The following is a 12,919-nucleotide window of genomic DNA, read 5'->3' on the forward strand; positions in this document are numbered from 1 at the left end:
AAAACATCAAATATGAAGTGTCATGCAGGGAATCCTGGTAGTGTTAATTTACATTTTTTCACTGTAAATTATACAATGACTTTTTCTTTTTCATGTCCAAAAACCGTAATTTTAACAGTATTTTACAGTTATTCACCATATACAGTATAGTATGGAAACTTATTGTTAAACAATTAACAGGTTTTTACGGTAGCATAGTTACTGTCTTTTTATGTTAAAATCACAATAATTTTTTACAGTGATATTAAGTTCTGTATCAGTTACAAAATATTATTACTTACCTTTAAGGCCCTTAATGGTTTAGCTCCTGTGTACCTAACTAGTCTTCTACCACACTACAATCATTCACGCTCCCAAAGGTTATAAAACGCTGGACTTTTGGTAGTACCTAGGACAGAAAAGTCCACTAAAGGAGGTAGAGCTTTTTCGCATTTAGCCCCAAACTCTGGGTATAGCCTGAAAACACACCTCTTTGGCCAAGCATTCAAAAAATGCATCTCATAATTTTGGACTGCAGTTATATCTGATCAGATGTGCATTATTATTCTTGAGCTTGGGTTAAATTAATTAATTTTACTTGGTTGAAACAACAGCTACGCTAATTATGTCTCTATTTGTTTTTTTGTTTTTTTGCGGGGTTTTTTTTATTTATTGTTGATGCAGAACATGTGAGGAGATGTTGTGAACCCCTCAGAGGACCTCAGATGATGCTAACCCTGAAACAACATACTGTACATAACTACCAAATTTTACTATAAGTTTGATTGCATCATATAATAATTACTGTTAATAGTGTTCATCGTCTGTTTGATTATGTCTTTAATAGGTTTTTCCGTACATTTCTGCCGTATGCACATAAACTGACAGTCACCACTGATAAGCTACTACTAAATATTGTAGAAACTTAATTTTCTGTAAAGTTTCTTTGCAATGATTTGTATCGTAAAAAGCGCTATACAAATGAACTTGAATTGAACTGAATTAAAAATGGGGCTTATTGCCCAAATGGCCAGGAAGAACAACTGTTCCAGTGAAAGACAGAGTGAGACACATAAGAGATAACCCTTCCCTCCATCACTACATCCATTATACTTCTGTCACACTGTCCACTCTATACATACTGATGTCTTTGCACCTGCGCCTGCTTCAGAGCCTTTCATCACCCTCCTTTTCCCAATTTACATTCCCCTCTCATCTCACAATTTTTTCCCCACTTTCAACTAATATTAACTTATACACTCTGAAAAATGAAGGTCCAAAAGGGGGTTTCTGCAGTGATGCCATATTAGAACCATTTTGGGTTCCTTAAAGAACCTTCCAGTGAACAGTTCTTTCTTGACACTTGATTTTTTGTAGGTTGCATCTCTTTGGCCAAATACTGTGAAAGTACATGCTGAAAATAAGGCATCAGGTGTGAATTTACACATTTTTAGCTTATGAATATCAGCTACGCCATGCAGAATAGCAGACATTACTTGATGTGACCTTCTTAGAGTGTCCATTTTCTTGACCTAATTAATATTAATGAGCTTGGGGTGAGCTGAGCCCTGTGCTCAGTTCTTCTAATATCAAGCTCATTTCATTTGTCTAGGTTTCATATTTTAACTTGTTTCAAGGAATGTACAGAGAATCTGCTAAAAAAAAAATTAAACTGTTTTAAACAATAAACATGAGAAACTGGACAAAGAACTCAAAATATTCAACAACCAATTAAAATAGTGCATCTTGTTCATCTGTTTATCTATCTCAAGTTTAGAGTCTCAAAGATTTGACGAATTAGATATCTGTCTATCAAAGAGCTCTTCTTCTGGAAAACAGCTTTAAATTTCAATACAACAGAGCAATAACAGAGGCTTGTACTGTAATATTTATTGTATATTGGAATCAGTTTCTCATACTAATACCAGATACATGCTCATGTCACAAAGTTTGCATGGAATGTATTAGACTGCGCAATCAAATTAGTACCTTTAGTATATCACAGCCTAAATATACTAGAACCAGCCAGATGGAGTCTTTTTGCGTGATCAGACCATGAAAAAAAAAGAACAATTATAAATGCATCTTGAAATTAGTTTTGAGACACTACAGACATGTAAGTACTGCTATTTTACTAAACAAGCGCTTCTCCTTATCCAGCAAGTCCAATCAAACCAGTCAGTATTTAAATGTATGGAGACTATTGAAAGGCCTCTTATCAAACAATCAAGCAATTGTCAGATGGCCAGACAGAATTAAACAGAAACGGTGCACAAACGTCCTCTTTGTGTGCAAGTGCCCACAGATGTGTGTGAGAGCATTCGTTTAAGATGTTTTGCTTTTCTCACCGCAGAAGAAAATTCACACTGCTCTAACAGTTCATCGTCCATTTATCATTTATTGTGATGTCTGCCATCACAAAACATATTGCAAGATGAGAGCATTGATCCCTGTTGAGTCAAGACATGTTATGCGAAATAGTTGGCAGACATTGCTGCATTGCTATTGCTGTTAAACACACTCTATTTGAATGAAAAATGCTACTTCTGCAAAATGCACTGGGCACATCAGCCAAAATTGTGACAGCTAATAGCTGTCAGTATACAGTAATGTTGGCCATGTGATGATTAAAAGTGTTAGAACACTAGAGTTCACACTGTTTTCTTTTCTTCTTTGGCATTTTGTGTATAATGTCTCCTGATTATCTTCAGTCAGTGCCTTTAAAATGTAAATTCACTGCTCAACCCCCAAGGTTTCTCAGTATAACAATGTATTACAACCCAGCTTCTCTTGGTTTACTGTAATTATCACCAAACAGCCTAACATTTCAAAGATATCTCACAGACCAAACTGCAGTCAAACTAGCAGCTACTCAAGCATATGATATGTTGATATTATGTCACAGACACCACAATAATCATACAATAAGAGTTTACAGTGCAAATATACACTCTAATGTCAATAATGAGAAACAACAAACTACCAAATTAGACACACGTCCTCATTCTACAGATCTGTCACTTTGGAATAAAGACACACACACAGCTTTTGGCTTCATAAGACATTAACTGATGGACTGGAGTGGTGTGGATTACTTGTGGATTATTGTGATGTTTTTATCAGCTGTTTGGACTCTCATTCTGACGGCACCCATTCACTGCAGAGCATCCATTGCTGAGACACTGATGCAATGCTACATTTTTCCAAATGTGATGAAGAAACAAACTCATCTACATCTAAGATTAAGTTCATTTTCAGCTAAACTTTCATTTTTGGGTGAACTATACCATGTATAAAGTTGTTCATGTGTAAATGATTAATGCTTTAGACACTGTCAATATGTCAATATTGTGCATTTTAATGTAAATGTAAGTACACTTGGTAGAATCACATACATACAAATACTCATGGGATCATGTTTTCCAGTCAGTGTGGGGTATTTTTGTGGCCTGTCATGTGATAATGGGATCCGTCTCCCTCACTATCTCTTATATAGAGCATCATGCATCTACATCAGCACAGCTTCCTATCATTTGGGTCAAAGCATTTAATATTTAAGTGTGCCATTTTAACATATATTTAGCTCCGCTTGCATGTAAGAGCAGGTCAGTGTAAGATAAATGGAATAAAAGAAAAAATAAAGAATGCATTCATCCAATTTCTTTTTTGACTTTTTTTTTTCTAGTTGTGCTGAATAATGTTATTATCAGAAGTCTCATCCTCCTTACATCACTGTTATATGTCTGAGCAAAAAAGCTTGTTTGTCTTTCCCAATTTCATCATTACACTTTGGCTGAGTTTCAACATTGGTGCAAATGTGTGTGCATTTCTCAGCTCTTCTTTAATAGTGATATCTCACACAGCAGTTGGCGTTCATGGCATTAAGCTCGGAGTTTCCCACAGATACTCGCAGCAGTTTTATTGATTTTCGACTCTTTGCACCACAGATATGCTAAGACATACTGATCACATGCTAATTTGAGCGCTGTTCTTTCTTGCATTATCTCAGATTTAAAAATCCTTATATTTCATCAGAAATGATACTGTATTCGAATTTACATATTTTAAAACAAAACTACACTTTAAAATCTTGGCATAAATAAAATTTCTGTAATTTTTAACCATTATTCATTCATTCTTTCTTTCTTTCTTTTTGAATCTGTTTTTGGATAATTTCATAAACTATTGCTCTTACACTTGTCAGTCTGTTACATTTTTCTGTATACTGTATATTTTTATGAAATGGTTAGGGTTTGGTTTAGAGATTATCTACCTAATGGTATACTGTAACTAAAATCATTGTCTCTTTGCATTTTTTAATCTTTATATAACTATATATTATTATATAAGTGTTTTTGCTTAGCTTTGGTTATAGGGTTAAATGACTTATATGAATACTGTATATCTATAAAATGGTAAAAATGTCACTATTTAAAAGTGAAATGTGATATAAATGATTCATAAATATTTTACATTTCTATATTTGTACTTAATACTTCTCACATTTTAGATGCTGTCAGTACATCCATATTGTTTGCTTCAGCATCTTCCCAAATGTACAAAAAAAAATATGTTTTTCATCTGCAAATGTATGAATACCTACAATCTATGGAACTGTATATAAATATGTACTTAAGTGGGTCAAAAATTACTTTAAAGGTGAGCTAACTGCATTGAATGTAAATTTAAACTATAATACATTTAGCGCATAACATGGAATTAAGTGTCTGAACACATAATAATTAGTTCACACTTAAGTATATTATTTCCGTAATACAGAGAGAGAAAAAAAACAGCTAAACAGTACTCCTTTTTTTTATTAGGGTTGATTGTCCTAATATATTCTGATATATCTGAAGCAGGTTTATCGTCACATAGATTGTTTACAAGTTATGATTTTCACCAGAGTCACCTCACAAAGCAAAAAATAGTCAAATGAACCCAACAAGCGCATGTGTTACTGAGGTAACTGAGAAGGGAGAGGATGAGAAAAAAAACAAGACTCATGCATCGCTAACATCATCACACCACATCCGAACAAATGCGTCAAGGTGCAAGACACCATTGTGCAGTTATGCACATTAATGTCAGTTTCACAGGGTCAAGTGGTGCCGTCAAAGCCATGCAGTCATGTCCTTTGTTTTGCATGTTTACGTAAGATATCTCTGCTCTTCCTATTCTTATTCCACTCCCTCTATTCTCATCTATTACCAACCTATCCCTAGAGCCTGGAGAGCAACCCTTCCCCCATCCTTAATGAGAGAGACACTACAGTGCATCTTGCATTTTCCTCTCCACCTTGAACACCAGCACCAGCAGCAGAAGAAGCAGCAGCGCTTGCGGAAATAACTTCAGTGCAAATCATCTGTGCAAACTTCACGATCCTTGAATTCTAGAAAATGTGAAAGAAATCCTTACCTTTTTAAATCTGTTTTTCTACGGTCATTCCCTCATATCCTTCCTCTCCATGTCCTCTGTCTGTCTTCATCTAGTGCACATCCTCAGCAAAGGTCTGCGGGGCTCGGTGTGTGTGTGTGTGTCGGTCTGTATGTGTGTGCATGTACAAGCCAGCGATGACGTGCAGACGTGTAAAGCTAGCAGAGCATGGTTTCAACCTCAGACATCACTTCCTCTGCTTCACAATGTGTTTCCCTTTACTGTGTTGACACATCCTCTTCTCTGTCTCTCTGTTGCTTGTGTCCTCCACACAAACCACACATAAAAAAGGCAGAATGGACATGTGCACTGAAAAAAAAATTCAGTTGGAAATTGCTAAATTTCACAATTATTTGCACACATTGAATTAAATAGTATTCCAAGAATATAGTGTACAGCAAAATGGGCGATACAGGCAGCTTTGTCTCAAAAAAACCCATCGGCCTTACCTCCCAGCTCTCATCTCAACTCCACATAAACACCTTCGTCTCTTCTCCTCACGACAGCATTTTTGTGATCACTCTGCTCTCTTTTTGCTTCACCCAAATATATAAATTCCGAAATGCAATCCACCCTTGACAGCTTGCTGTAGGAAGCTCACATTGTGCTGTTCCTACAGGGGCAGGTTGAGCTGCTCTCCGTCTTTTTCTGCCCCTCTAGCATGCTGTCTTTAATACCCATTCACATCAAACTAAAGCCGGCCCCTTCCTCCGCCCCGCATACGCTACTGTTCTCCACCCCCTCCTGTCTTTTCTCTCCTTCACCCTCTTGCTTGGATCTCTCTTGCCCTCTGGCTCCTCAGCCTCCTCCTCACTGTAGCTACAGTAATCCTGTTTCTATACTAATATATGGATGAGTAGAGTCTAGATTTGTATGAAGTAGATAATAAAGGTCCCAAAAAGGGGTTTCACAGCAATGCCATTTTGGTTTCCTTTGTTCTTTTCTTAGTGTGGTAAACATTCCAATCATCTAAAGAATCTTTTTCCACTATAAAGGACATTTTATGGAATGGAAAGATTCCATGGATGTTAAGGGGTCTACATGGAACCATCGATTCCAATAAAGAACCTTTTATTTTTAAGAGTATATCCAATTCTCAGCATTTTTGTGTATGTACAACGGGGGTGTGAATGCATGTGTATGTGATTGTGTATAAGCCTAAACACTCCTGACTCATGTCAGCACATACACGGTCATTCTCTTGAGATGTGCTATAATGACTAGGATTGGGTGCGGCTCTGCGCTAGATTCAATATTACAGATAGAGGACTCTCCTATGGCTTGACCATCTGGCAGTAATGTGGGGTGACCCTCCCTGATACTAAACCAACACCACGGATGCAGGAGAGGAGTGATTTGGGGGGGTTGGTCAATGTGCTCTACACAAGCACACACACACACACACACACACACTATCCTTGTGGGGCCTCCCTAGGCGTAATGGTTTTTGTGTTGTACAAACTGTATTTTCTGTCGCCCTACACCAACCCTACACCTAAACCTTACCATCACAGAAAAAATTCTGCATTTTTACATTTTCAAAAAAACCTCATTCTGCATAATTTATAAGCTTGTTTCCCCATGGGGACCTCAATTAAGGGACCCATGGTGACATGAGTCCCTATGAGTCTGTGTATTCAGGTTTAAGTCACCACTGGGATAGAAAAACATGTACACACACACACACACAGACACACACACACACACACACACACACACACACACACACACACACACACACACACACACACACACACACACACACACACACACACATACAAATCCTTTTGTCTAATTCCCAAATGACAACAGTACTGTAAGACAGGAAAGTATGAGTTGGTTCTATTGTTGGTTCAAAATATCTATTAGAAAAAATGTTTATTTTTATAGAATATGTCAATTAAATCAGCATGCATTTCTTATTGAAACCTTGCAGACCACAACCAGAGCCACAAACCACAACCAGAGCTCTTCTGGAGTTCTGGAGTCTTCTGTGTCAATAAAGCTGATATATATTAGATACTAAAAAAAAAACGTAAAAAATAAGTTAAAAGCTATTAAAATTACTAAAATAAATTATATCTAAAAAAACTGAATAAATAATAAATAAAATGACAAAAGCACACAACAAAATTACTTAAAATTGAAAACTGAAAATGATCATTCAAAAAACTAAAAGACTAATTGAAAATATTAATTAATACTATAATACTATTTAAATAACACTTAACTAAAAATATAAAATCCTTCAAAAATCAATTGAAATTTAAAATAATTTTATGTAAATGAAGCTCAAAATAATGCTAAAATATACCTAAACATAAATATTAGATGAAAATGTATTTCAGTTAATTGCCAAGGCAAGCTGAAGTACTAAAATTAAAACGAAACCTGAAATAAAAAAACATTAAAACTAAATAGAAATATTTAAACATTTTAAAGCCCCCCTCCCCCCTCAAATTCACTTTAAACAGCATTATAGTCAGAGTGTGATAAAAAAAATTGTATGTACTCTACCAGAAAATACTCTCAGAAAATAAAAGAGGACTCTGATAACCTGCGTTCAGTCCAATACCCAGACATTTTTAATGATTATATGGTCATCTAGTGGACATTGTTAGTACTGTTGCAGTTTTGCAGATCACAAGTGCATGATTGTAAGATGCCATTGTCCCTGATGCTTCTGAATTGCAGATTTAGTCATTTTTAAGTATTTATAAAAAGGCAGTTCTTTATTTTTTTTTTCATTTGCTTCTTTGACCTGCTTTTCATTCTACTCTCTTCTTCTCATGACTAAAACAAATCCCCAATTTAACCTTCTGCATAATTTTTTCACAATATTATCACTACATTCTATGAACACATTTTCCAGAACAGCCTCTTAGTAGTGGTCCTGGTGGGGTTTGTTATATACTATAAAATACAAAAAACTTAAAACTACAAGAGGTTGGTTTGGTGTAAACAGAAGGACAGTCATGCAGAAAAGTACCTCATCCTCACAGTGAAGTATGGTGTGTCTTTGATGTTGCATGGCTGTTTTTCTTCCAAAGGCCCTGGACAGCTTGTTAGGATACAAATACAGTAACAGATATTAAATCAGCACCTGACTGCCTTTGCCAGAAAGCTCCTCCAGAAAGACAATGATCCAAAGCACACCTCAAAAAAAAAAAAAAAATAAAAGAATGGTTCATCAAGTAGAGAATGAAGAGTAGCTCTCTCTCTCTCTCTGTGTATATATATATATATATATATATATATATATATATATATATATATATATATATATATATATATATATATATATATATATATATATATTTACATTGAGATTTATACATGCTGAATAAATAAGCGTTCCATGGATGTATGGTTTGTTAGGATCGGACAATATCAGGTCGAGATACAACTATTTGAAAATCTGGAATCTGACGGTGCAAAAAAAAAATAAAAAATCACCTTTAAAGTTGTCCAAATGGAGTCCTTAGCAATGCATATTAAAAGCAGATCGTAAGTGTATTTATTTCCTGTCTCATTAGGGTTTAGCGCAGTTGTCGTTGCTAGGAAAGGCTTGTTTGTTTACTGTGTTGAGACGTGCTGCGTTTGGTCTCGTACTCTATCGCATACCTTGTCAGTGTTGTGCGCTTGCTTAGACCTTTGTTGTGATAAACAGCAATGGGTTGTTAGCTGAATTCAATTTCCATTTTGTCTGACGGGTATAAAAAAGGTTAGTATACTGCGGCAGCGGTTGTGGCAGCCCTCCTGTTAAGCCCTCCTTGTGTGAAGACAGAGTGTAAAGACCATCGACTCTACCGTGTGACTCCTCCAGGCAGGGACACCGGCAAGGGATATAAGTATTGTTTTGATTAATCCTTTTTCCTACTACTTGTTTCACTTCTGTTTCAGTTTTTATAACCAATTCTTACTATGTGTTTCTAGATCCCTACTATCACTACCACTCGCAAACCACGCATCACACACTGTAGGCAGCGCAATCCTAACAACCTGCACACTCTGCCTATGTCTGCTAATACACTACTTTCTTTTTCTATTGGTCTCTGGAATTGCCAGTCTGCTGTAAACAAAGCCGATTTCATTACTTCTATTATTAGTCATTCAAAGCTAAATATCATGGCCCTGACAGAGACCTGGATCAAACCAGAGGACACTGCTACACCTGCAGCCCTCTCCAATAATTTCTCATTTTCCCACTCCCCCCGTCTGACTGGAAGAGGTGGAGGTACTGGTCTGCTCATCTCTAATGATTGGAAATTTAATCCTTTACCATCTTTTGGTATCAACAGCTCCTTTGAATCTCATTCCGTTACTGTTACCTACCCTCTTAAAATACATTTTGTAGTTGTCTATCGACCCCCAGGACCACTAGGTAACTTTTTGGATGAATTAGATGTGTTGCTCTCAACCTTTCCTGAGGATGGTACTCCCCTAGTTATGCTTGGAGACTTCAACATCCACCTAGATAAACCTCTATCTGCTGACTTCCACACTCTACTTGCCTCTTTTGATCTCAACCGAGTGTCAACTACTGCTACTCACAAATCAGGCAACCAACTGGACCTTATTTACACACGACACTGCTCCACTGATCATGTACTGGTTCCTCCACTGCACACCTCAGATCACTTCCTCCTCACTCTTAACCTCAACATGGTTCCTGACACATCACTTACCCCCTCCACATGTCATCTTTCGACGTAACCTACGCTCACTCTCACCCTCCCGGTTATCTGCAATGGTTTCATCTTCGCTTCCTTCCTCTAAACTGTTAGCATCTTTTGATGCTAACAGTGCTACTGATACTTTCTGCTCCACTCTTACATCTTGTTTAGACACTGTTTGCCCCTTGTCTTCCAGACCAGCCTGTAACACCCCTTCTGCCCCTTGGTTATCTGATGTTCTATGCAAACATCGTTCTAAGCTTAGAGGTGCTGAATGGTTGTGGCGCAAATCCAAAATTACTACTGACTGATACTGTGTATCAGTCACTCCTCTCTTCCTTCTCTGCTAATGTCTCCCAAACTCATCCTTTCTAATCATCCTACTACTTGTCCGCGTGATCCTATTCCATCTCATCTCTTTCAAGCCATTTCTCCTGCAGTTGTACCTGCACTCACTCACATCATTAACATATCCCTCCACATTGTGTGTTTTCCCTCAACATTTAGACAGGCTCATATAACTCTACTACTTAAGAAACCCACCCTCAACCCAACTCTTTAAGAGAACTACAGACCAGTTTCCCTTCTTCCTTTCATTGCAAAAACACTTGAACGTGCTGTGTTCAACCAAGTCTCTGCCTTTCTCACACAGAACAACCTCCTTGACCTCTATTCTTTTTCTATTCTATCTGTTTTCTTTTTATTTATTATATTATTTAAAAGCCCTTGCTAAGTGTACTGTGTTTAAGCTAACTGAGACTTGGTATAGCACTTGTATATCATTGCTCTTTTGTTGATTTTGATTGCTTCCATTGTCCTCATTTGTAAGTCACTTTGGATAAAAGCGTCTGCTAAATGACTAAATGTAAAATGTAAATATTACTAATGATAATACATTTCTGATATATTTACGGTAGGAGATTTACAAAATATCTTCATTTAACACAATCTTTACTTAATATGCTAAAGATTTTTGGCATAAAAGAAAAATCCATAATTTTGACCCATACAATCATAATGAATACTGGAAGATTGTGAGTGAACAACGGCTCTGTGTAATAAATGTTGCTCCACGTAGGAATTTTGTTTTAGTGACATAAGCTTCCAGTACACAGACAACAACAATAATAAAAAAAGGCAAAAAAAAAAGAAGAAGAAGAATATTGTTAAATAAAAAAAAAAAATAAACAAATTCTATGAACAGTTGATCTATAGATTTTCCAGGAATAGAATAGGGTGAGATGCAGGGATGTACTAGGATGGAGGGGTAACAAATAAATATAAGGATATTGCACATTTTTATTGCATAAGTGCGGAACATTTAACTGTTCATGAGGTACAGATTGTGGATTGTACTGTACTGTACAGATTGTACTGTAGATTGTCTGGGGAAGAAACTGTTCTTGTGCCTGACTGTCCTTGTATTTGCGGCTCTGAAGCGCCGGCCAGATGGCAAAAGTTCAAAGATGGGGTATCTTGGATGTGAGGGATCCAGAGTGATTTTCTGAGCCATTTTCCTCACTCTGGATGTATACAGTTCTTGAAGGGTGGGCAGAGAAGTATCAATAATCCTTTCAGCAGTCCAAACCGTTCTCTGTAGTCTTCTGGTGTCTGATTTTGTAGCTGAACCAATTTTGTAGCTGTGACAGGGCCATGTAGTTTTGGATTTTGTTTTCCCCTTAATAATAAAAACCTTCATTTAAAAACTGCATGTTGTGTTTACTTGTGTTATCTTTTACTAATATTTAAATTTGTTTGATGATCTGAAACATTCAAGTGTGACAAACATGCAAAAAAATAAGAAATCAGGAAGGGGGGCAACACTTTTTCACACCACTGTGTGTGTATATATACAGTATATATATATATATATATATATATATATATATATATATATATATATATATATATATCATATGTATGTATATATACCACAAATGTAGTCAGGACATTTCCATTTTTATATATATATATTTTATACGTTATGAAGACTAAATGTAGATGATCAAAGTCATCGGCACTGATCACACAATCACATCTGGAGTATCAGAAAGTAAGACATGTTGTGCTTACTTACATTCATGACGGAGTCCACAGTCTATAATTTACCAGTTAACTAACATGATCATTATAAAAGGATTTAAGAAACATATTACAGTGATGCCATTTTTCTGTATCTATTAAGATAACCGTATTTTCCAACTTGGAAAGTGTGACCCACGTGATTTGCATAAATATGCTGCGTTTTCAAATACATTTACTTATAACAGATATATCAAATGCAAATATTTTGAGGACACATACCAAATTTAATCAATGTCTAACACTAGGGGGTGCTACAACTTATGTCAGCAAAAAAAAACAAAACAAAAAAAAAAAAAAACATAATTTTGATCAAATCTAGATAGGCCACATTTCCAGCAATCATCACTCCAACTTTTATCCTTGAATAATCATGCTAAATTTCTAATTTAGTACTAGAAAAGCACTTGCCATTAAATCAAACACAGCTGTGAGCTATTTTGTCTTTGTGCATGTTTTTGAGTTACCACAGTATGCAACAACCGTGAATGTCTCAAGGGCAATATTATAATATTGAGTTTCAGATCTTATGTCTTGGAACAGTATATAAACGGTCTAATAATCTTTTTTTTTTTTTTTTTTTTTTTTAATACTGGGGGCGCTACAACTTAAGAAAATTGTTATAGTGCAACTATATGGCCTAAGAATTCTCTCAATTAATTTTCTCACAGATTCAGCTACAGCTAGATTCTGATTACAATAGAAATGCATTTTTTAATCCCAAAACAGCAGTCTAAACTGAATTG

At 36.0% G+C, this 12,919-nt stretch overlaps 1 protein-coding gene across 6 annotated transcripts in view; it reads right to left on the reverse strand.

Annotated features, from left to right (window-relative positions):
- The window catches only part of LOC109065430 (signal-induced proliferation-associated protein 1-like), a 54,728-nt gene extending 48,581 nt beyond the window's left edge, over nucleotides 1-6,147 (reverse strand). For all 6 annotated transcript variants that reach the window (XR_006160520.1, XR_006160518.1, XR_006160516.1 and 3 more), the window contains exons 1-2: nucleotides 5,865-6,147; nucleotides 5,398-5,724 (exon numbers count right to left, since the gene is read on the reverse strand). The gene's annotated coding sequence lies outside the window, so the exon portion shown is untranslated. The remainder of the gene's footprint in view (nucleotides 1-5,397; nucleotides 5,725-5,864) is intronic.
- Between the last annotated feature and the right edge of the window lie 6,772 nt (nucleotides 6,148-12,919).

Source organism: Cyprinus carpio, chromosome A7 (assembly GCF_018340385.1).
Source record: "Cyprinus carpio isolate SPL01 chromosome A7, ASM1834038v1, whole genome shotgun sequence".
NCBI lineage: Eukaryota > Metazoa > Chordata > Actinopteri > Cypriniformes > Cyprinidae > Cyprinus > Cyprinus carpio.